This window comes from Eriocheir sinensis, chromosome 32, assembly GCF_024679095.1.
Source record: "Eriocheir sinensis breed Jianghai 21 chromosome 32, ASM2467909v1, whole genome shotgun sequence".
NCBI classification, from domain to species: domain Eukaryota; kingdom Metazoa; phylum Arthropoda; class Malacostraca; order Decapoda; family Varunidae; genus Eriocheir; species Eriocheir sinensis.
In genome coordinates this window covers 12,418,596-12,444,693 of record NC_066540.1, presented here as the reverse complement: position 1 = coordinate 12,444,693, position 26,098 = coordinate 12,418,596, and positions in this window count along the sequence as shown.

Here is a 26,098-nt window from a genome sequence, read left to right as displayed (position 1 = left end):
TTTAGCTTATTTCAGGTTAGGCTTTGTTGTGTTTGGCAAGAATTAGTTACGTTTTTCATCTTACATTAGGCTTGGTATGTCTTGGATTAGGTTACCCTTATATGAGGAGGTAAAAGGTAGGCAACGCGGAAAACTTTCATTATAATTGGTTATGGCAATGTTAAATTTAATTAGACTGATATGAATTATGCTTATATAAATTTACGTTAGGACGAAGAAAATGGAGCGTGATGAGCAGCGGGAGTCACCGATACGCAGCTCAGAAGGTCAAGGGTGAGGAAGACTGGGCAGGGACATCACCACAACCATCACCACCACCTCAACCACCACCACCTCAACCACCACCGCCACAACCACCACTACCACAACCACCACCACCACAACCACCACTACCTCAATCACCACCACCACAACCACTCATCCACCACCACCTCAACCACCACCAGCACGCCATGTCTTCTATGTGCCAGTCAGTTATTTTCTAATGTAAACGGCAGGCCAATAAACAACAACAACAACAACAACAACAACAACAACAGACACAACACAACCTACTGCAACGCGATGGTCCTCAGATAAAATACATGTCAAAAGGTTTATATTTTGCGTCTTACAACATTATCTGCCTGGCATATGCATTGGTCGAGTTCGTCTGTGTTAGATAGAAGTATAAACAGTTACTGAGGTATTATTTTCAGGGTTTATAGTGGAGATACAGGAAAATCACCATCACCATCGCCAAACACCATCATATCTTCGACCCTCTAATAGGCCTCTATGTATGCAGTCCCCTACCACCACCACCACCACCACCTTATACCACCACCATTACCACCACCACCACCACTACCACTACCACCACCACCACCACCGCCACCACCCATCAGCTAACACCGCTTCTTCAAACACGCCCGACATATCCAAGGAACTTAACACACACACACACACACACACACACACACAGACAAGGTGCGTGAGAAATAACAAGAAACATGGCTTTCCCCACATAAGCATTGGCACCTGGAATGATCTCGAAAAGGAGGTAGTTTAGACAAAGAATATTAATGAGTTAAAAGCTAAACTTAATAAATAACAGTTATTTATCCGCTGCGTATTTATCTTTTTTTTTTTTTAAACATTCTATGATTGATGGCGCTGAATTTCGAGCTTTGAATTTTATCATATTGCGAGTCCCTGATTTTTTTTCACTCAATGTCCGATTATGAATTAAAGCTCACTGAACATTACAGGGAATAGAAGTGTCCATAAAAGAGCACGGAAAGTAAGGAGCGAGCCGCCTTCTTAGGATGTCACGAAACTGGTCGAGACAAAGATTTCCTATTTTTACCAGAGAGACTGTAGCAAGGGTGGTAAGTAAGTAATGAAATTTTACTTCAAGAAAAAATAAGGCTCCTCGTGGACAATCCTTACAGGTGGCAGTGTAATCGTTTTACCGTAGTGTGCGGTGAAGCTTTGCGAGCGGCGGATGTGAGAAAACAGCGGCTGAGAGGACAGACGCTTATAAACTGGATACAAGACAATTTCATTACTAGTTATTGTTTAAAGATTTTGCCCCTCCGTGGAGGGATCATGGGCCTTAGTCGAGTGACTGCCCATGAAGAGGGTGTCGACAAATCGACTTTATGGGCTGACGCCAACCAAATCGGTCTGTCGACAAGGACTGGCTTGTCTCTCTAATTTTATTATTTGTTTCCTTTTCAATGATCTCTTTATCAGCATCAAACCTGAAAAAAAGGTCTTAGTTAACGCATTGCATGTCACGGGAAGTTGCAGGCAATTTGATCAGAAACCTCCAGAGGCATTCATGCGGTTAAATGCTAACATTTGTTCTTCTTTTTGGGGGGACTTTTGGTCGTGATCCGTTCATAATAATTATTTAGATGAGAAGGAAGGAAATAAAAGTGTCGCGTGTATACCGGTAAAGTCTGGAAAGTCCGCGGTGGAGGCAGGCAGCAGGCCTCTCCTTCAAGATTCTGACAAGGTGGAAACAGTGCAGCAATGGTTTTCTGCCTCTTGAAATTGTGTTACCGAACCAAAGCTTGTCATAATTTTAAGAAAAAAATACGGGGACTTCTTGAATATTGTCGCTGAAGAACGTGACTTTTTTTTTTTTCATTAACATGCGAGAATACAGGTTTGCTTGCATTTCCTGAAACGAATAAACACAACGACGAAATCTACATGTCAAAATGCTAATGTACTGGAGGAGAGGAGGGGGAGGAGGCAGTTGTCCCAACCAGTGGGAGATACACGATCATGAGCACGATAACGCAAAGAAATAAAAAGAAAGTAAACAAGGATGACCTGCATGACACACTGTACATGTACAAAAAAATCATATTGAAAAGTTAGTAAATGTAGTAAAAAATATGGATATGTTTTAAAGACAAAATTAATGTACGTACTACGCAGATACCTCATGTTGAAAAAAAAAGAAAAAAGAAAACACATATGGGTAATACGTACAGACAATACATACGGTCAAGAACATACAGACACTAAAATAATAACATGGTCCATACAGGTTAGGTACATTTATTGAAACATGGTAAGCGGCGCGTGGCATCAATGCCTTTATTTGTCTCATTGACCCTTGATCCGAAGTATGTTAGGTAAGAACCCATTGCCCCGGAACAGAGCGCGAGTGCCACCTCCGAGCTACCACAGTTTACCTTCCTTTGTCTGCCCGATGTATCTGTTAATCGACCAGGGGGTAAGGGAGGATTAACAGCCTGATGAGATGGGCGTGGACTGCCCGGGTCCACGGATTCGTAGCTAGGAGTGCTTGCCACTACACCGATGAGGCGCTTGGAAAATATACGAGTAAAGTAATTTTGCAAAGAGTAATGAATAAAAAATATGAACGAATATAACGCCTGTTCTTTGGTTTGGTAGACATTCCGAGGCCCTATCCCAACAACCCTGTAGAGTTCGTGAGCAGCGCCGCAACGCCTTGGCATATGACAGCCCTTATTATATTGTGTGTGTGTCAGCCTCCGTGGCGGCCGTGGATATAGGATCTTTCTCCTTGCGTGGAAGGAAATTGCTACACTCGGAGAAACTTTGCGTCGTGGGCGATATTTTACATCACTGGTTTTCCCGACAGACGGCCGGTCAGCCGCTGCAGGCGCTCGTGACGCTTCATGGGCTACAAGTTTGAAAAGTTACGAGCGACATACTATATCTGTACTAATTGAATCACTAAGTATCAGTTAAATATTTATCCCACTTTAATTGAAAACTGAAGAGAATCTAGTGTGTTTGTGTGTGTGTGTGTGTCAGTATATATATATATATATATATATATATATATATATATATATATATATATATATATATATATATATATATATATATATATATATATATATATATATATATATATATATATATATATATATATATATATATATATATATATATATATATATATATATATATATATATATATATATATATATATATATATATATATATATATATATATATATATATATATATATATATATATATATATATATATATATATATATATATATATATATATATATATATATATATATACACATGCACACACACACGAGTCGCCTTGCATGCAGAGCCAGGTGCGTAGGTAAAAGTTCTAGGAATTTACGAGGCACCGAGGAAAGCATGTAAAATGGCATGCAGGCGTCAGTGCCACGCGGCGGCGGCAGCGGCGGTGGGCACGGGGGCGGGGCGTGGGCGTTACCGATGGACATTTTTACAATTAAATGGCGACGCGAAAGAGGCATCGTGACGGCGGCCAGCGGCCAGGCGTCGTCCGTACACCTTTAAAACAGATTGTGTGTCATGGCGCCCGAGGCAAATGATTCAGTTAGCTTCACAATATTGAAAATATTCACGCGTTATGGTGCTTTATTGCCGCTGTAGCAAATATTACGACGACGAGTGTAAAAAATTAATAAAAAGGGACACGACTCATTCAGAATTTTTGCTCGCCCGCCAGAACCCCCCCCCCTCTCCCCCTCCCTCCCGTGAGCCAACGCCACCCACTTCCAGCAGAATTAAACCAGTCGACCAAGAAGTTTTGGCGGAAGCGACGGAGGAACTGCACCGGGAGAATGGGACGGTATTACGCTGTCGCCCGGCGTGAGTTACTGCTGGAGGCGCGACTGGAGAGGCGGAGGAGAAGGCAAGAGGAGTGGGAAGACTGGGGGGAGGCGGAGGAAGGGGGGAGGGGGTAGGTTCTGCCTGCCGAGGAAGGGGAGCACCGCAGAAATAGAATTGCCTGAAAAAAATCTTTCTCTCATATTCCTACCCTTACTTATTTCATTTTATCCTTCCCGCCTTTCCTTTATTTCTTTCCCTCCATCCTTCCCTCTCGTTCGTCCATACTCGTCTCCCTTTTTCTTCCCTCCCTTCTTCATATTCTCCCTCACTTCCCATTTACCTTCCCTCGCTTTTTCCATTTCTCCCTCCCATCAACCCTCCTTCCCCTGCATTGTCTTTCACAGTGCCTACCCTTCCTCCCTCTTTCCTCCTTTCCACCCTCTTCCTCTTCCTATTTCATTCTCTCTCTCACTCACTATCATTTTCTCATTTTCACTATATACCCTTCCTCCTTTCCTTTCATTCTCTCACTCACTCCCAGCTCTTTCCTCTTCCCTCCTTTCCGCCCCTCTTATTTCTTTCCCTTGCATTCTCTCTCCTACTCCCCACTTTTCTTCTCTCCTCCCTCCGTTCCCCCCTACCCTCTCTGCTTCTCTCTCTCTCTCCTTTCCGCCCCCCTTCCTCACACACCCGCTAAGAATATTTCAGTCACCCTTCGCGGATCACGTAAGGCGATTTGTGAGTTACGCTGCCATTGCGACTTTTCCGTCTCAAGGTGGTGTGATATTGAAAGACGTAAATTCACCGGAGAGCTGACAGCGAGGCAGACTCTTGTGTGATGTAGGATAATAGTACTCAGCTTGGGAAGGGCGGTTCACGGAGGAGGTTATATTGGCATGCCTATTTATTCTACATTATATTCTGAAGTGAGGGTTTTCCTACGTCTTCACGGGTTACAGAAAGGAGACCATACAAGCGTGAACCTCAATCTTTTTCGTCTCTTACTGTTTATGGGAATGGCAAGCAAGTTCGGAGCGAATAACTCAATCTTACACTTTTCTCGATTATTTTACATCATATTCTGAAGTGAGGGTTTTCCTATGCCTTCATGGATTACAGAAAGGAGACCATGCAAGCGTTTATGGGAATGGCAAGTAAGTTCGGAATGAATAACTTCATCTTACACTCTTCTCAATTATTTTACATCATATTCTGAAGTGAGGGTTTTCTTATACGCCTTCATGTTCTTCCAAATGGAGACTGTGCAAGTGTGAACCTGAACCGTTTTTGAGTTTTATTATCTATGAGAATAACAAGTAAAGTCGGATTGAGTAACTCCATCTTACACTCTACTCAATTTATTCTACATCGTATTCAGAAGTGAGAGTTTTCTTACTCCTTCGCGTGTTACGAAATGGAGACTGTAAAAGCTTAAACCTGAACCTTTTTCGTTTTGTGAGAATGGCAAGTACATTTGACTGAATAACAACATCTTACACACTCCTTTTTTTTTTACCTCAAAGGATGCGGCTCAAGGGCAACAAAAAGAGTAAAAAAAAAAAAAGGCCCGCAACTCGCGTCTCCCACAAAAGTAAAAAGTAAAGAGTAGCCAAAAGAGAGGTCAATTTCGGGTGGAGAGGTCAAGTCATAGGCAGGAGGAAATACAGACGAAGGTTAGACTCCACTCAGCTATTCTTATTCATAAATGAGTTAGCCTATGCCTTCCCGTGCCTCCAACTGGAAATTCAGCATACGGATGACTGACCTACATACTTATTACAGATGGGACTGGCGAGAAAGTTTGAATCGAGTGACAGTTCTGTTGGCACTACGTCGTTAACTTACTTCCTCGCATGCGACCAACTGGAGACTTTGCGGAGGTAAACAGACTTCTCGACTTACTAATTACTTATGAAAACAGTGAGGGAGTTATAGGAGAAAGAGATTTTCATTTATTTACTCTACATAATATTCAGAAACAAGAGTATTCAAACTTCCGCGTTACGGTTGAATGTGTTCTCTCTTGCCATTTATTAACACTTCAGCGTGCGGTCTCCCTGTTCTGTGCCTCTGCCTCACCATCTGCAGGAGAGGAGCATTGTCACAGTTTAACATCCTCTCACTATTGTATTTCTGTCGACCAGCAAATCTTACCTCGTCGCTCTGAATGGGTTTTTCATTTGCTCCAATCGTCTTACTTCGTTGAGGGTGAGTTCTACACACCCTCTCGACACAGACAAATCAGTTATCGTGCTGAAAGACTTTCCGGTTAGTCACTGCTGTATTCATTGGTATTTCCACGTCATAAATGAACACGAGTTCTAAAATTTCGCACAAACTCAGATTGCTGTGTAATTTGTTACATGTTTCCGAACAAAACCTCAAATTTGCCTCTCTTTCGAGGGCGACGAAGTATACGCCTGTCTTCCCCACCTGTCACGCTTTTTTTTTTTTTTTCACGATACTACATCGATGACGAGGGTCTGCTTCTTGGGGTGTATCCAGCAGATTATGGTCACGTAAAAATGTAATGGTTACTTCCTCTCAAAATGACACGTCTCAAAATGAGTCTCTTAACAACATTATAATGGATAAATGTGTTACGCGGATGTTACCGACTTCAATTTGAGAGGGAGACTCAGCCTACCGGCGCTATAGGCAGAGTAAAAAAGAAAAAAAAGGTTAATAAAAAAAGGTGAGCCCTTTTATATGGGTAGGTCAGGAACGCAAAAGAGTAAAAATGGTCAGCACATGTAATAACTACATAGCATGAGAGGTCACGAGGCCACATCAGCAAAGGTCTTGGAAGACAGGTCTGGTTATTGTACAGCGTAGAGGACGGACACTGCGGCGGACAGCACGCTAAAGTAACACCCAGACTTCTTATTATTGAACTAAAAGCTGAACGCATGGACAAACTGATCTTTCTTCTGAATTATATATTAAACTAATGAAAACAGCAAGGAAGTTAAGATCAAATGGCTGCCTCCTATTTACTTCACATCTTATTCAGAAGGGTTTCCTTCACGCCTCCGTGGTGTTGCAGATATCACGCCTAGATACGAATGCGCTGGCCGGAGTTCGATATGGGCCTGGGCAGTCGGCGCGCAGCCTCCCAAGTTGTTTATCCTCTCTCTCAGGCTTGTCGATAAATGGTTACCAGGGAAAATTTAGCGAAGGTAAACTGTGGTAATGCGGATTCATCACATACGCGAAGTCAACATACGGCCTTACATATATATCAAAGAGGCTGTGTATAGACGGACGAACTTTCTGACACTTTACTTTTGAGAATATACTCAAGCGTTTTTTCATCCAACCAGGTTGTGTATGAATAGAATGACCTTTCGACTTTGTTGTCGCAGCTGCTTAAGATAATAAAGAGGTAGCCCAAAGTATTCAAGAATTTATTACTGGCCCGTACTTACTCAACATCATCTTTATGAATAAGTTTCCTTACATCTAACAATCTATCTAAAGATTGATCGCTCTGTTAGTTACTCAGTTGGTGAAAACTGAATGTGTTTGACGGCATATCTTCTCTTTCCGAGTGACTCTTCTATTATATTGCATAGAAAGGCCATCTTTTATTTTACTCACCTTTAATTCTAAGCTTCTAAACCGGTTTAGAAAGTTGCATTACTGGCAGGACGTATGTCTGAAGAAGCATGATGGCTGAGGAGAGTACATAACCATATGCGTGAAACGCCACAATAAAATGTCCCTCGATGGTTCCAGTCAATGAGTTAAGGACCTCTTTACCTCTGTGGTTCCAAGGGTCCGCAGTCATAAAATAAAACCACAAAGTGCAGTATTGTTAGCCCGTGGCACCTTTTGTGAAATATTTGTTTTCAATCTACTATTATCATCCATTAATAACTACAACCTCAAATTAAAATTTTCAGTCGCATATATATGAATAATGTTAATGTTTAATTTGTTTCATTCATAGAGTTTATACAGCGAAAGACTCGGTTAAGTAACAAAAGACACGTTAATCAATATTAGTGGAAGCTGCGTCGTGGGCGAGGACGAGGGAATTAGTTTACACTGCGGCGCCGGACTGAGGCAACGACTTGGATCTGGAGGGAGACGACGAGCCATGGCACGCAGAGGGAAAGTATACGATGGGGAGAGTCAACTTTAGACCTTTTTTATGCTGGCATCAACTCTGGATGAAGCTACCGAAGGACCAATATTTTTTTTTAAGAAGCATTTAAAATACTGATTATAAGCGGGCTGATATGAGATATAACTTTTTTTTTAACCTCACATCTGGAAAGAAAACTGGAAAGGCTGCAGATACATTCCTAAATACAGTTTGGGTACAGTAGTTAAAAAGAAGAATGTATCGGGAAAAGGCTTACTTGAGATCTAAGAAACCTACGGATGGAAGCAAAATAGACCAGCTGCAAAGGAACATTTGAATCAGTGATTTTCAGAAATAATCCATGCGCGAAGCACGCTACAAGACTGGGTTTTAAGTTCGACCTTATGTGAGCTGCGACTGGTTGAAGCCATCGGTCACAGGCAACAATTGTGTACTCGTAGCGAAGGTACACGTAGACACGTCTTCTAGTCACGCTGGGTCTGAGACACACGGTGCACCATCACACATTGCTTCTCAAGGAAACCACACAGTGTTAGTGTAGCTGCCGATGAATATTTTAACAGGTAGATGATAACATTTATGAGTTGTTGCTGTTTTCTAAGCATAATGATAATTTCTAGTGACATTAGCATTTCAAATACTTCCGAGAACTACACAATAGTTTCTTGGAGAGGCAATATGCGTCATGGGAGTCCAAGGCTCGGGCTGGCCGGAAGATTTGTCAACACAGGTCTGACACGTAGCAAAACGTACTGACACAAAAACAACAAAATTAACGATTGAGTTACTTCACTAACAGTATGAAGTTAATTGCCATTGCTAAAAAGGGGACACAAGATTCGGAAAGAAGCATCATTGCAGCACAAAATGAAAAATTACATCTGACTTCAGTATCAAAATTTAAAGGTAGTGTTACATCAACTTTAAAGATTGTGACGAAAAAAAAGAAATGTTCACTACCTAGACATAAATAAAAAAAAATAATTGCATTCTTATATTAAATTACTAAACAGATTTCCTCCACTGGTGAGGTCGCCAGACACAGAGTTGCTCTACGGGGCTGCTGTAGAGTGTAGAGGACGGTATTGTTTTGTGAACCTTACCGCCTTTAATTACGACTCACTGACTGAAATATAAGCTTTTTCTGGAGGGAGGGTGGGGGGGTTGTGAACAGGTTGTGATAGATCATGACAAAGCATCATTGCCGGTGCTGGGGACTGAAGGAAATACATGCGTAAGAGAAAACTATAGAGGAAAGGAAGTGGCATAGAGGAAGGATAGTTGGCGGAGAGGCAGCGTGTCCTCCGTTGAACTATTTCACTAGTTTACTTCGAACCGGCACTTTTAGCGTCACCAGTTACCCTACAAGAAAACAGCCAGAAACTGCAAAATACAAAGAAGAGAGGAGTATAATTTTTTTCATTTCCCAAAGCTCAAGGAGGCAAATTTCTGACTTCCGAGTTGGTACTTTAAATAATACATTATCACTTAGACAACCTTTAGAGGATATGTTATTATAGAAAACTTTTATGTCTACTTCTCCGCCTAAGCTCAACGTGCCATGTTTCTGGTTAGAGCAAACCGTACAAAACCGGATTTCTGTTAGGCACGTCTCACAAACACACACATTGCACGGGGCTCGGCTCACGGAAATGTATTATGCCGGCATTCTGATGGCGGTTATATGTAAATAGTGGACTTGAAAAGGTAACGTTGTTCTTAGAATTAATAACAGAATAACAACCAAAAATGGCAACCCTGAAATTATAAAATACAGTGCAGACAGAGAACCAGGTGGAGGGATCAAATAAGAACCTTTGCCGGGGAGGGAGGGATCGTAGTAATACCAGAGAGGTGGAAAACTTTGGGAGAAGTCTTTGTCCTACAACTGACTATAGTAATGGCTGATGACAACGACGATATGAATGATGATGATAATTATGAATACGGTAATGTGATGAAAATGAGGATAACAACATGGTGGGAATGGTGATGACGAACCCAGATACTGCCGCTCACCTTGCTCCAGCAGACGGCGGCAATGGCGGTGATGACGGTGAGGCAGCGTCCTGCGAGCACGTCCGACGAGCCGCGTCCAGGAACACTGGCCACGGCTTCGCCCGGCTCAGGCCATGGCCTAGGCCCTAGGACGTCGTGCCCGCAAATAACCCCCACGTGCCCCCGCCGTGCCCGCAGATCCGTGCCCACTGACTCCCTCTGCGGCGCGTGGCATTCCTGCGGCGTCTGTCCTGACGGAAAAGTATATTCAAGTTAAAAGTTGTAAGAATTTCTTACTGCTAATTATATATATATATATATATATATATATATATATATATATATATATATATATATATATATATATATATATATATATATATATATATATATATATATATAGTTACAGTTATAGTCATAAGCCCAAGGTTCTCATAACTTATATTCAGTACGTTTGATATTCTAATCATCTGTATTTCGCTGTGATTTGTTTATGTGTAGTAGTAGTAGTAGTAGTAGTAGTAGTAGTAGTAGTTGAAGTAGTAGTGGTGGTGGTGGTGGTGGTGGTAGTTTGGTTGATAATATCTTGCACTCGCACTTCAGGTGACTCGTATTTGTGCAGGAATAACTTAGTGCGATAACTGGGGTAACAACAGAGGCCTTGGAAGTGGGGAGTGCGGGGAGCGGCGGCTGACTAACTCCCCGGGCGCTTTCCACCTCGCCGGCTGTCTCGTGTTCCGGCCTCGCATATGCATCCAGAGGGCGCCACTCACACACACGTAACGCAAGCTCTTATATCTGCAGTCACTCACGCTTCTGTCACAGGCACTTGTTATACAGAGGGATCTTCTTTTTCTTCTTCTCACATTCTTCTTTTTCTTATCTTTATCTTTTTCACCAGCTTCTCATATTCTTTCCTCTTTTTCTTCTTCTTTTTTCTTATCTTCTCCTTCTTCTCATATTCTTTCTTCTTCTCATATTCTTAATTTCATCTTTTTTTTCTTTTCCTTTTTTTCTTTTTCTTCTTATATTCTTCATATTCTTCTTCTTTTTCTTCTTCTTATTATTATTATTATTAGTAGTAGTAGTCGTAGTCGTGGTGCTGTGGTTGTATAAGCTCCATTAATCTTGGCTTTTATTGTGTTAGAGGCAGGGATTAGAAGCTTCAGAGCCGCGCTAAAGTTTCCTACACAAAGGTATTAATTAATCTTACGAGCGCGCTGCGAGAACAATATTATTATCAAAACTCGGAAAGTTAGGATCGGGAAGAAGAATGATGACGAGATTAAGATCAGATTTTTAATTTTGATCATAAGTTTGTCTTTTTGTTTTGCTTTGCTTCACGACCGAAAAAGATTGGTTGTGGGTGTTTTTTGCGGTCCGGCGATCAGTGTCGAGTAGAGAAGAGCGGGAGGACGCAGCAGCCCGTACATATTGACAACAAAAAACTTTGATATCTACATATTTATTCGACAAAATTATAGCATCATGTATTAAACTAATGATTTTCTTAAAGAAACCAAGACAAACACTGTGACGTCGATAAATGTAGGCTACCATTTATCAAGTTGTAAGTTTTACAAATATTTGCTCCTGGAATCACAATGAAAAGACCGGAAACTATATCCTTCGACAACTTATGCTTTAGAAAGGAGAACACGACTTTTCTCTTATTTTCTCTTCGTGGAGCCGCAGGACGATTTCCACGAGGATATTTTCTTGCCCCGCCAAACCAACCTTGCCTCGTATGTGCCTGTTTTGTGTTGGGATACCAGTGATAGGGTAACTTGGATCCATTCAGCAATAAGTGTGATAATTTGTGTAAAACATCAAACCGTGTCCATCTGCCGCCTTCTGTCGTGCCAAGTGCGTGCATGTATGCCATCTGCCTTTCTCTTCTAATTGTGCCGTGGCCGGCTTTACCACTTGTGTGCGCGTATAAACTTCGCGTCAAAGTCCTTGGCAGGGTAAGACGGATGCTGACAACACCTGCCGGGGTTGTTGAAGGTTTTAAAACCCACCAAACCGCTCCCTTATGTGCTCTTATTTTCATGTCTTCCTCTTACTGTCTCTATTTTCCCTCTGGAGAGTAAGAGTGGTGGTGGTGGTGGTGGTGGAGGTGGTGGTGGTGGTGATGGTGGCGTCATTAATATCCTACCGTAAAGGGAGTGCCGTGTTGCGGGGAGGTGCTCGCCGTCGGCAACTCCCTGAAGTAATTATACGGAGGCTGGGCAAAGTGATGGATGGTGGGTTATGTTGGCCACCCCCAGCCACCCACCCTCGCCTCCCTCTTACCTTGTGTGTCTCCCTCTCTCCCTTCGTATCCCACCTTTGCACCCCCGCCGCTCGCCTCGCCCCTCTCAGAATGATTTCCTTGCCTCGTCGCTCGCACAGCCCTTCAACTCTGCTGCATCCCCCTACCTGCTACCTACCTCCCTAACCTTCTTTTGCCTTTGCCACCACCTGCTGTTTCGTCCTTCTGCCACATCTACTCATCAATACTCTCACTACTTCTCCCTTCCTGCCTCCCCATTAATGGTCTCACTACTCCTACTCTCCTCCCTTCACTTCCCCATCAATGCTCTGACTATACTCTCGCCTCCCCAACCTTCCCCTCTCCTACCCTGTCACTGCTCCTGCCTGACCATCTCTCACCTACTCTCTCTTCTGCGTTCTCTGCTTCACTGCTCTCGCTCCCGCCTCCACATCCACGTCAAAGATATACACGACAGTTTACAATTCCGCACGCGAGGCCGAGCAATGTAAATTACAGTGACAATAGTTCCCGCAGCACGATTCATCTTGCTCGAAAACCCTTCTCAATTTCTGACGATATCTGTAATAGCATAAAGGAAAAATGATAAAGGCGAGTAGTTAACGATCAAAGGGAAAACATATATACACGTCACCTTTATTTTTTCCCTATGACTATGAAGATCTTATAAACATTGTGCAAAATTAAAGAAGCGTAAATAAGCGAGTATTCAGTTTATTAAGAGTCCGAGGAGAGCGCTGGGAGAGAGAAAGGCAAAGGTGAGGGATGAGGTAGTTATTAGAGAATGGGAAAAAAAGGATGATTCGTGAGATGTTGAAAAGATTATGTATGAAGGCAAAGTTATAAGAAGCAGTTAGTGAAATAGCTACGTTTTTATTAATCAATCTATCTATTTATTCCCCTATCTATATGTCTTTCTAGGTACCTATTCATATAGTTTTCTTCAATGTAGCCTAGCTAGTGTTTCCTCTACCCACTTTATTATCCACTTGCATCTTAAAAGCATCAGCATAGTACTATTTTCCGAGCTGTGGGTTCGTACTCATGGAAAAAGTCGTGCACTCTTTCTTTCAATTTTCTCACCCAACCACTTAACTGCTCGTGCTCACGCATCATGCGTCTGTGCACCTAACACCGCCTGCACCTTTCCGTTCCTCGCCATGCTTTGCATGACCTAATCTAGCGCTATACTTTCCATTTATTAGCCCGTGAAGATTTTACATCTTGATACACGTGACTCTTCAATAAGATTGGTGTAATATCTGCCTCCACACCTACCTTCCCACATATTGATAAGGGACTTTACGGCTAACACTTCTTTATATACATATATATATATATATATATATATATATATATATATATATATATATATATATATATATATATATATATATATATATATATATATATATATATATGTGTGTGTGTGTGTGTGTGTGTGTGTGTGTGTGTGTGTGTGTGTCGTTTTACTGAAGCATCTTTTATTTCGATCACTTATGTTTCATTATTTCAAATAACTCTAAACTTTAATTTTCTACCTGAACGTAAAAAAAAAAAAGTCTTTTTTTTTTTCAATGAAAGGCGGCTTCTCGCAATCACTGCTTGGTGGACAGGGGCAGAGGTGTATGGAAGGCATTCATCGTTCTTCACTCAGCCCGGGGATTGAACCCAGCTGTGTAGTGAGCTAACTAGTGCGCTATGGAGAGCCGTATCACACAAACAAAACAAAAATACAACTAATCCTATTTAATGGCACCAGGATCACCAAGGATGCATGACTGGCATATGTATTATTTGTTTGTTGTTTTGTATGGTGACACTTTTCGATTATTCTTTTACTATGATTTCCATTTTTAAATTACAATCCTTATTCTGCCACGGCTTCATTTACACTACGCTGCACACACACACACACACACACACACACACACACACACACACACACACACACACACACACACTCTCTCTCTCTCTCTCTCTCTCTCTCTCTCTCTCTCTCTCTCTCTCTCTCTCTCTCTCTCTCTCTCTCTCTCTCTCTCTCTCTCTCTCTCTCTCTCTCTCTCTCTCTCTCTCTCGTGGTGAAACATTTAAGCTGGGAATTTCCATCTTTCGTTGTCAGCGGCTGCCTTGACATCCTCAGGTTTCCACGACTCTCCCTCCCATGCTACTGAGTGATGTCCTGAGACGACTCGCTATGCTTTTTAGCTTTCTACCAACATGCCATTCCTTTGTAAGTCGTCCTGTGTTTATATGCCTGCAACCTTTGATGTGTTCTGAACAAACAGCCTCCATAAAAGAAGAGGGAAAGACATAGCATGACCTGAAGAGTCCAAGGTGGTGGGCAGGCAAAGGAATAGGAGCGACGTACAATTCATGGGACGAGACACCTGTATTGCTCCTGGGAGGGGGAGGAAAAGGGGCTTATACACGGGCTTAGACGTGCACTGTCCTTGGCCCCGGCAGAGCAAGCAATGCCGGCCACTGGATGTAAGCTGCCTGCGACAGTAACACTCGACAAACTGCACACTCTGTAACGCCGCGGCAGGGGAGACTGGGGTGGAAAGGTCATATGGGTGCTCTCTCTCTCTCTCTGTTTCTGTCTCTGTCTCTGTCTCTGTCTCTCTCCGTCTCTCTCTCTCTCTCTCTCTCTCTCTCTCTCTCTCTCTCTCTCTCTCTCTCTCTCTCTCTCTCTCTCTCTCTCTCTCTCTCTCTCTCTGTGTTCGGGCATCCCTTTACACGTCGGTGCAAAAGTGTCTGACCTTGTCCCGGTAACCTGATGACATGTAATTATCAACTAATTAGCGTGGAGGCGCGGTAATTTGTCAATCAGGCAGCGGGTCCGGGGCCCGGCCTCCCCGCCCCGCGCCACGCAGGGAGACAGGGAAGGGAAAAGGTATTTACATCGTATGGTACCGGATCAGACGTGAAACATAATCTTTACAGATAATCTTTATAATCTTAATATATATATCTTTATAGAGATAATCTTTATAGCCTTGGCGCATTGCTTAATCATATCTAGTAATTTATTTTCAAGCATATTTTTATGACGTACCATTTCTTCAAGAAATCCCGCATGTTGAAAAAAGAAAACTAATATTTCAAATTTTCCACCTTACGTGATGAATTACCTCGCCACGTTGTGACAATAAAAGTGGGTGTGATAGAGCAGGTTATGTGAGACACGGGAGACCTGACAGTGGTGCACCGATATCTGCAATGGCTCAAGAATTTTATATATTAATGTTGAATGTATTTTTCTTTATAGTAAATTGATTGCATTTTATGAATCCCTGAGATCCCAATTCTACGGGATAGCAACTCTACAAGTTAGAACCATAACATATGATGTAGCTAACGGCTAATTAGTCTGGTTGGAAGAGGAAGGATATATTTTTTCCGCCTTATGTAAGGAAAGGTCGGCCCATGACGGTAAAAGTTAGTGAAGAAAACCTTCGTGTGTATTACTGGATCGTGAAGGCAGGGAGGTGAATGGCTGGCGCTGGCACATCCTTGTTATTTAAATGAGTCAATTGTCAGTGCCTGTTGACATATTTCATGATCATCATCAGCCTGTATTATCCCAAGTACTGCAGACCGCAGGCCACTTCCACATAGTTCCTTCGTTTCAGTCTTGTGCTTGTAGTTTCTTATTTTGATCGATACATACGTTCAGTACACTTCAGAATCTCACCGCACCACCATCCATCTGCTGGACGCCCTCCCCTGGATCCTTCCTTAGCAGCATAATCACGACCTGGCACTTTTTTCTACAACTGTTGTCTTTTCACCATGATTTAACTGCAGTAATTAAGTCGTGTACTTTTGTCTGATCTTCTACCCATTCCCAAGCATTATAATAATTACCTAGTAACAATGATCTCTTCATTTTCAATTCCTTTCCAGAGACTTGGTCAACGTCTATGTCTACGACCAACATGTCATCTCCGGGATAACACACTCACTGAAAATCCTCCTCTGTAAGCACAACGTAGGAAGCCTCTCACTATTCTTCCTTGTCTTCTGAAAGTTTTACGCTCAGCCTCATGCAACTTTTTATCTTCGATTTGAGTGTAGTTTGTATCAGCAGCCCTATGTACACATCTACGTATACATATTCATTAGTACACACAAAAATACACACACACACACACACACACACACACACACACACACACACACACACACACACACACACACACACACACACGGTTCAGTCAGACTCCTGCAGTAGCTTCCTCGGCCTGCTAAACTTGCGAACACCACTTCCGCCTCTCGCCTCCGATGTGGAAGTTTTGTTAGCAGCGGCCATTAACACTGCTCGTTGAAGATTAATGGCTGTTTTTGTAAAACTCATTAAACTTTATTTAGTATATGTTACTGAACCTTTGGAATTTGCAATATTTTACTCTGGAAATGAGATTCATTTCGTTCTGCTAACTGCATTGCTACACAAAAAAATATCTGAATTAAGAATGTTATGTATGCATTCTGAAACGCACGTGTAATTATTTGCAAGCGAACTAACTGGATCACCATTCTTCATAGTGCATCGGTGCAGAGGAAAAGATCCTTAATTACCCATCAAAGGATACAACTTGAAATATGAGTAATGATTCAAATCATCAAAACCAAATTCAATCAGTCAATTAATGGGGGTATACGCCGGGGGGCGCGTCGCCTCGCCCACCCTACGACGACAAGTACGGGAGGTCCTCCGGGCGAGTCTCCATGCAGTTCCCCTTCCCATCCTGAGTACCTCCTTGAAAGGATCTCTCGACTTGCTCAATCCACGAACTCCGTGAGCGTCCCCTTGGCCTCCCACACTCAGGATTGTCTCTTACAGAGACAACCCAATGAGCAGGATCAGCTTCTGGGTAACGTGCCTCGTGCCCGTATAGCCGGAGTTGGCGTTGACGGACTATGAAGGTAAATAGTACATGTCGAATCACTCTTATGGAGCAGTCGCCGGTTTGACACAAAGTCATTCCAGCGATATCCCATGATTCTTCGTAGATCTTTATTACCAAAGTCATTAATCGCCTCTCCAAGTCCCCATCTAGTGTCCATGTCTCACAGCCATAAAATAAGACAGCGAGCACAAGGGACTTGAAGATCCGAGTCTTTATTCTTCTGCACAGGTATCGACAATGCCATATACTCGTGCTGAGCGAGTCCATAACACCGTGGGCCAAGCCAATCCGCAGTAAGACTTCCTGGCGAGACTCACCGTTGTTATGAACTACGCTACCATGGTATGTGAAATTTTCCGAGATCCCAATTTCCTCGCTACACGCATGAACAGACTGCACTGTTTCATCTAGCAAGCCTCCAAGCACCTGTACCTTGGTCTTGGCCCAAGAGACCTTAAGTCCCAAACCCCATTACTTGTAATGAAATGACAGCAGAATACGGGAATAACAGCAATGATCCTATTAATTCATTTTGTTGATACTCTTCAATCTAAATTATTCAAATCGTAACCAATTCTCGTTTGCTACCTTTCATCTATTTCTCCAATTGTTGCTCTATTCTGCGTGATAAATACTTATGTCTCACTCCCCTTGCATGGGCATTACTAAAGAAAAGCAACTTACTCCACTTTTCTTCGTTGTAAACTAAAAGAAGCCAGGCAGCATCTTTGTTTCTTTGCGCCACGCTCCACTCGTACACCACGGGGAAGGGACCCTTACATTATCCTTTCACCCATTCTTTTAACAGCAAAATGGGAAGACAAGAGTAAAACAGTCCGAAAAAAATATATCAGAATGAAAATCCAGCTGCAAAAAAGATGACAAAAGATACCTGAAGAAAATTCAATTCAGATTAAAGAGGTGTCTTGATACTCCCGTCTTAAAAGGAAATACAAACTAAGGAAAGCTGTTCTAAAGTTTACGAGTGAAAGGGATGAAAAAAAAGAGGCAGCTGTTGAAGTTTTGCATTCATTGGGTGGTCCGACTAGCGATGAGATAGAGATAGAGTATAAAGCTGTATGCTGCAATGTCACAGAATAGCTTTTATGGCGTTAGCAAGTTCAGAAGAGAAATTAACATAAAAAAACTGAAGTAAAGATTAGCAAGAGAAATAACATTTGGTGGAGCCGTAAGGGTGATTTATGGCTGAGAACCACCTCGATAACCACCGTGTCCTTCGTGCTGTTTATATTCTTATACTATATATGAAATTCCCCTTGTGATAAATTTGTGAATAATTTATATATCACTGACAGAAAGGTAGTAGGAAGATAATATCCCACAACTATGAGGTCTTCATTCATACATATTAAGATTATGACTGCATTTATCCATAGTTTCGTTATTTTTCCCCTCTCGAAACAGTGAAACATTTTGATATATTTTCGACGGCAATTTCTTCGGCGTCCGAATTAATCCTTCCGCTGCGATTGACTCGTATTTGGCTTTCAGTGGTAGCCCGGTAACATATATATATATATATATATATATATATTATATATATATATATATATATATATATATATATATATATATATATATATATATATATATATATATATATATATATATATATATATATATATATATATATATATATATATATATATATATATATATATATATATATATATATATATATATATATATATATATATATATATATATATATATATATATATATATATATATATATATATATATATATATATATATATATATATATATATATATATATATATATATATATATATATATATATATATATATATATATATATATATATATATATATATATATATATATATATATATATATATATATATATATATATATATATATATCAACAGGAATGGAAGAAAAAGTGTCTGCTACAATTCAATGAAGAAAAATGTTAACTCCAGCACCTTGGGAGGGGATATCCAGCATACCAACACCACATGGGAAACACTCCACCGGCCACCACAGAGGCAGAGATAGACCTGGGACTATATGTTACCGGGCTACCACTGAAAGCCAAATATGAGTCAATCGCAGCGGAAGGATTAATAGATCAAATATATCAAATATTGATTGATTCGAGAGAGAGAGAGAGAGAGAGAGAGAGAGAGAGAGAGAGAGAGAGAGAGAGAGAGAGAGAGAGAGAGAGAGAGAGAGAGAGAGAGAGAGAGAGAGAGAGAGAGAGAGAGAGAGAGAGAGAGAGAGAGAGAGAGAGAGAGAGAGAGAGAGAGAGAGAGAGAGAGAGAGAGAGAGAGAGAGAGAGAGAGAGAGAGAGAGAGAGAGAGAGAGAGAGAGAGAGAGAGAGAGAGAGAGAGAGAGAGAGAGAGAGAGAGAGAGAGAGAGAGAGAGAGAGAGAGAGAGAGAGAGAGAGAGAGAGAGAGAGAGAGAGAGAGAGAGAGAGAGAGAGAGAGAGAGAGAGAGAGAGAGAGACACACACACACACACACACACACACACACACACACACACACACACACACACACACACACACACACGACACTGACGAAAGTCGAGGTCAAACAGAATTGTCATGAGGTGAACAGGGATAGTTATGGTACAGAACGATCCGCCCTGATACTGAAGTGGTGGTGGTGGTGGTGGTGGTGCTGATGCTGGTGGGCAGTGGTGGTTAGTTGTGGTGATGCTGATGGTGGCGGCGGCGGCGGTGTTTTTGGGGGCGGTGATGGTGAGGAGGGGAGGGTATTACGAGCATGTGTACGGGTGGGTGTGTCGGTGATGGTGACGGTGATGGCGGTGATGCATGGGCCGGTGGTGGTGGTGGTGAGGTGAGCGGCGGGGAGTTTGATAGCGGGCAGAGCAATACCGTATGGGGAGAGAATGATCGGGTGATTAGGGAAGGAGGCACACGGGTTATGGTGGTGGTGGTGGTGGTTGTAACGAGTATGGGTTCCTCACACATCATCACGTCAGTGCAAGTGGTGGGAAAATATGAAATAACTAATGTACCATTACTTTTAACGACAGGGATCAATCATGAGGGTTGGGAGAGGAGGACGCCACAACTACCTTGAGTCTCAATGCAGGCGTGGAAATACTTGTTTATGAAATCGAAAAGTCCTGTTTGAAGAGAAATGGGGACCGGTTCTTACGCCATACAGTAATCGTAATATTAATCATAAAAAAATAAATAGAAATTAAAAATAGTTAAATCCGGCACTCTACTCACATGCATGATCCTTATAAGCATACACTATTGATTTGCTGATTGACAGTGGCAGCATCAAGGAAGGCATGGGGGCTTAAGCCCCTACATCCTCTGAGACCCCTCATTATACTCGTATATATAAAACAATTCAATGTTCATTTTCTTCATACACGCTTGGACCCACTTGACTATACTATTAACCAGCATAAAACAGCCATTCCTTTCCTCCGGCACAGCTCTGAGAAGACTCCAATTACCCCTCCCCCAAAAAAATTCTTGGAGATGCCGCCGTGCAAGAGGTAACTTCTATTTTCATTGGTCGAAAACACACACACACACACACACACACACACACACACACACACACACACACACACACACACACACACACACACACACACACACACACACACACACACACACATACGTACACAATTTTGTCACAGGAACTGTGAGTGAAATTAGGAATAAGTCTTTTCAATTTACGTGCGGAGAAAGTGTAGTATAAAAGAGCATCTACTCAATGCTATTTAATTAACCAATTCAAGATTTTTATTTAAAGTAAATTGAATTTAATAACCTAATAACCCGTTCCATGATTGAAGTGAGATATATATATTGGGTGAGTGGAAATATTGTCAGTAAATTATCTTGTTTTTATGAGAAGGCGGCATGTCTGTGCAGCAAACTGTTATAGCAAAATTTACCTTCCGCAGACCCAATATAAGGCCCTGCACGCCATATTGTTGACCACCCCAAATGTACTTGTAAATAACACTGCTCTGTAAAAATATTCATAACGGTCTTAACACTCGCCCTCGTCCTCAAGGTCTTGTTGAACAACTTTTCCTTAATAATTAAGTTGGTCCTCTTTGGGAACACAAATTTACCGCTTATAAAATATTATGCAAGCCATGAAAAACAGATCAGATTGCCAACATACAATTTCCACACCTCTTGCCAATGTCTCGCAGTATATATCTGGCCCTCAGTGGCATATTGGCCTTACGAGAACTACACGGGCATTGAAGAAGGGTAAGAGTGGCATTATTTAAAATCTTAAAATCGGGTATGACCATAAAGTATTCAGCTAGACATGGAATATGCACAAATCAACACGGGAAAACTGAAGGACAGGACAAGTGAAGGAAGCTACACTGCCACGTTAAGCGACAACACGAGTACGGGGTGTGGCATTATTTTCTAAACGAACACCCAAATGCGGCAACAAAACAAAAGAATATCACAAGCCAGCACTACAATCCAAGACAACCCTGCCGTATGAAGGTCAAAGCCGTGAACATTATCTTTTCAGCCTGACAGCAGACTCCAAAATAGCATGACGACAACACCATACCACATGCAGGTCAAGGCTGTGAACCCATTCTCCTCCTCCGCCACAGGTGTTTGTTTATAGGCACGCACCGCCGCTACACTCACCTGTCACGGCCACACGGGGCTGTAAACCTCACCGCTATGGGGCGCCTGTTTTTTTTTTTTTTTGGTTGTTTTTTTTTTTACTTCTGTTTCAGCACCGTAATTTTGGGATGTCGTATATAGTGCTTGCCACTCGGCGTGTAGTTTAAAATAACTATTGTGTGCACGTATTTCAAGCCCTGCGACGGCTCTTCATGCGCTGCACGCGCACGCGCACACACATACACACACACACACACACACACACACACACACACACACACACAAACACGAGTACAACTGCAACAACTGATGCTACCACTATACTACTACTACTACTACTACTACTACTACTACTACTAACTAATGGGGAGCATACTCCCGGAGGCGAGTCGCTTCACTCACTCGGCGCCTCCACTCTGCTAATTACAATAACAATAATAATAATAATAATAATAATAATAATAATAATAATAATAATAATAATAATAATAATAATAATAATAATAATAATAATAATAATAATAATAATAATAATAATAATAATAATAATAATAATAATAATAATAATAATAATAATAATAATAATAATAATAATAATAATAATAATAATAATAATAATAATAATAACAATAATAATAAAACAATCAATCAATCAGTGTGGGCATACGCAGAGGGGGCGCGTCGCCCCGCCCACCTTACGACACCAAGCCTGGTGGAATATTTTTATTTCTACAAATACTATAATTATTATTAACTTCCCTATTCTCATTTATTGATTTTTAGTACGGTGACTGACTTACTTTTCCTCGCTGTTTACTTTTTTTTTTTTTTACAAGACTCATATTTTCTGCCGTTGATTGATTCCATATTATTTAAAATTATTTTTCCGCCTCACGCGTCCCTCGCTCGCTGCTGCCCTGAGTCCTTGATGCCGTTACAGCAATCTTGTTTCCTACTGTGCAAACGCCTCGAAATTTGTTTTCCTTAGCGCTGCTCCCTCGCACCTCTTTCCTATTCTTGGATATGTAAAGCAGCAGAGATTTCACACTATTGCTGGCACTGAAACACCTTTAGTTATTTTTTTTTTTTAGGATCCACGCAATATTATAGTCTCGTATTCTTCTCCCCAATTCGCTTGCAAGACGCATTCACATATACGTAATCACATCAGCATCACAAACCTCCGTAATGAGTGAAGCAACCTGCCTTGCATCAAACCTCTTACCTCCACACCTAAATGCAACTCTTTCTCATATTCACCCTGCAGAACACAAATGTATATACTTGCATACACACACACACGTACACCCACTCACAAACACAACATTATTTATAACAACACAGATACTATGGCAGCATTTACCATCTCCATAACCCTGAATATATCTACTTTGCTACATTCCCCACACACAAACACTTCATCGTCCCTGCCTTGCCTCGGTAAAACTGCACACCTGCCCTTCTGAACCACCGCTGTAGCTGCCCTTCGCAAACACACAAACATGAATTTAACAACCTCGCGCCTCTCCACTGACACAAACATGGCAGCCTACCTCGGTTCCCTTAAAAAATCCCCTTCACACACATACACATACACCTCCCCACACACACAAACGAACATAAACATATATTAACACACACGCAAACACACACACGCACACGCACACACACACACACACACACACACACACACACGTAATCATACTCTTCTCATCTGCACCAATAATATAGGAACATGATCATAACACCGGAACTGCATGTGCCTCTTTTCCATCCACGCCGAACCACTGCACTTTGCCGCACCGAACTCTCTCACATATACACACATACACACCACCGCAGCCCCAGCCTCCTCCTCAACACCAATACCATAATGGCTCTCAGCGTGCCCGTTGCCCAGGGTCTGAATGTGCCTCGCTTCTCACTTCACACAACTGCACCTCCCTCAACTTCCCTCACCAAACTCCCACACCCGTAACAGCAACAAAGCCATCACCTATTCCAATCCTGTAGCAGCTCTTACCTCCCTCAACTTCCCTCACCAAACTCCCAAACCAGTAACAGCAACAAGGCCATCACCTGTTCCAATCCTGTAGCAGCTCTTACCTCCCTCACAACACAGGCTTTATATGCATTACCTCAAGGTTTTTATGTTGCAATACTGGCTTCTTGATAAAACAGATGCAATTGTGGTAGCGAGGCAGCGAGAGACGAGAGGACGTAAAAAAGGTCATGCAGTGACTACGAGATTCACGAATTTTGGGTAGATAAACAGGTAATATGTATACATATATATGGTATGTATATATAGCTTAATTGACATATCCCGTAATAAGAAATGCTTCAAGCCATGGTCAATAAATGCATGAATGCTGTGACAAACGTTATGATGGCTTCTGGTTTGTTGGCAGGGAACAGTGTGAAGGAGTGTGCGTGCATGTACGTAGGCCTAAGTGAAAATGAAATGTGTATGAGTGTCTTACATATGTGTCTCGCTCCCCCCTCCCCCCAACACTACCACACCACCGGACCTTCCTCTCTTTCCTCTATAAAATTCCTCACACACACACACACACACACACACACACACACACACACACACACACACACACACACACACACACACACACAAAATCATATGCACCAATACTGTATAAAGGCTTAGCAGTCCTTTAACGCCTACAGCGTTCCTCATTTCCCTCCCGAACACTTAACACACGGCCGTAACGACAAGCTCTTCATCATGAGCACCAATAGTATACAAGCGTGTAGCAAGCCACGATAACCCTGAATTTATCAGCCTCGTTCGTATCCTCACAGGCACTGCACCTTTAACCACACTCCCATGCACAAATTTACTCCACTCCTGCGCCACGTTCTCCAGCACCATTATTCCGAAGCACTTAGCTCCGTCATGGCGGCGGCCCGAAGCCTGGGAACCTGATTTTCCTCCTGTAACGCGAAAACGCTCAAAGATTAATCACTATCGTTGTAACTGATTTAGTATTTAAGGTATAGAAAGTCATTCTGGCATATATATATATATATATATATATATATATATATATATATATATATATATATATATATATATATATATATATATATATATATATATATATACACATATTGTATCTATGCACCTTTATGGAGAGTGATAAATATATACAATAATAAATACATAAGTAGATTGCTAGACACATAAATAGATGGGGACTGAATAAGTACACAGCGATGGGTGGGTGCATGAATGAGTATATACCTATAGATACTAGATCGGCAGGTTGATACGTTTTATGTGTTACTGTGTCATGCCCCAGACCTACGGTAAAAACAACGCAATAACTTTATTCTTTAAAGTACAAAGAGGAACCTCGATATGCGATTCCTGGTTGAATCACTTAGTTATTACTACACTTAATCAATACGTAAGTGGCAGAAAGGGTGTGTGATAACAAGTATAAAGAGGCAGGTAATGAAACAGTAGGGCCATAACACTTCGCATATCGTAACAGCATGTAAAAAAGATCGCCAAAACACCGCAGTAATGCGTAAACACGTCTATACACGCAGACAATGACGGCGTTTTGAAAATATTCATTCCCAGGGTTCCTAAAAAAGCTGCGCAAACAAACAGAGGAACTGCTTATCCTGAACTGAAAATACAAACACACGCCCCGTCGCACGGTTGGCCGAAAACAAATATTTCAGATTCAGCAGTGGACCACGAAGAGCTATTTACATATTGTTTTTGTTTTCCCGTTGTTTCATCACTTCCTGTATTCTACGTGTATAAAATGAACGATGCAAGTTTTATTGAGAATAAAAATATCAACCCGATCATGAACCTGAGCAAAATCTGTAGTATTTGTAGCACATTGCATGCATGTTGGGGTAACACTCACAATCAGGAACTCATTGAACCCTGAGCAGAATTTCAAATGCATAGTTCACTCATGCAGAATATTACGCGCAATAAACTTACGGAACTATAATTTGATTGTTGCCGATTCAAACACGTTAAGATACTGCAGTGAAAG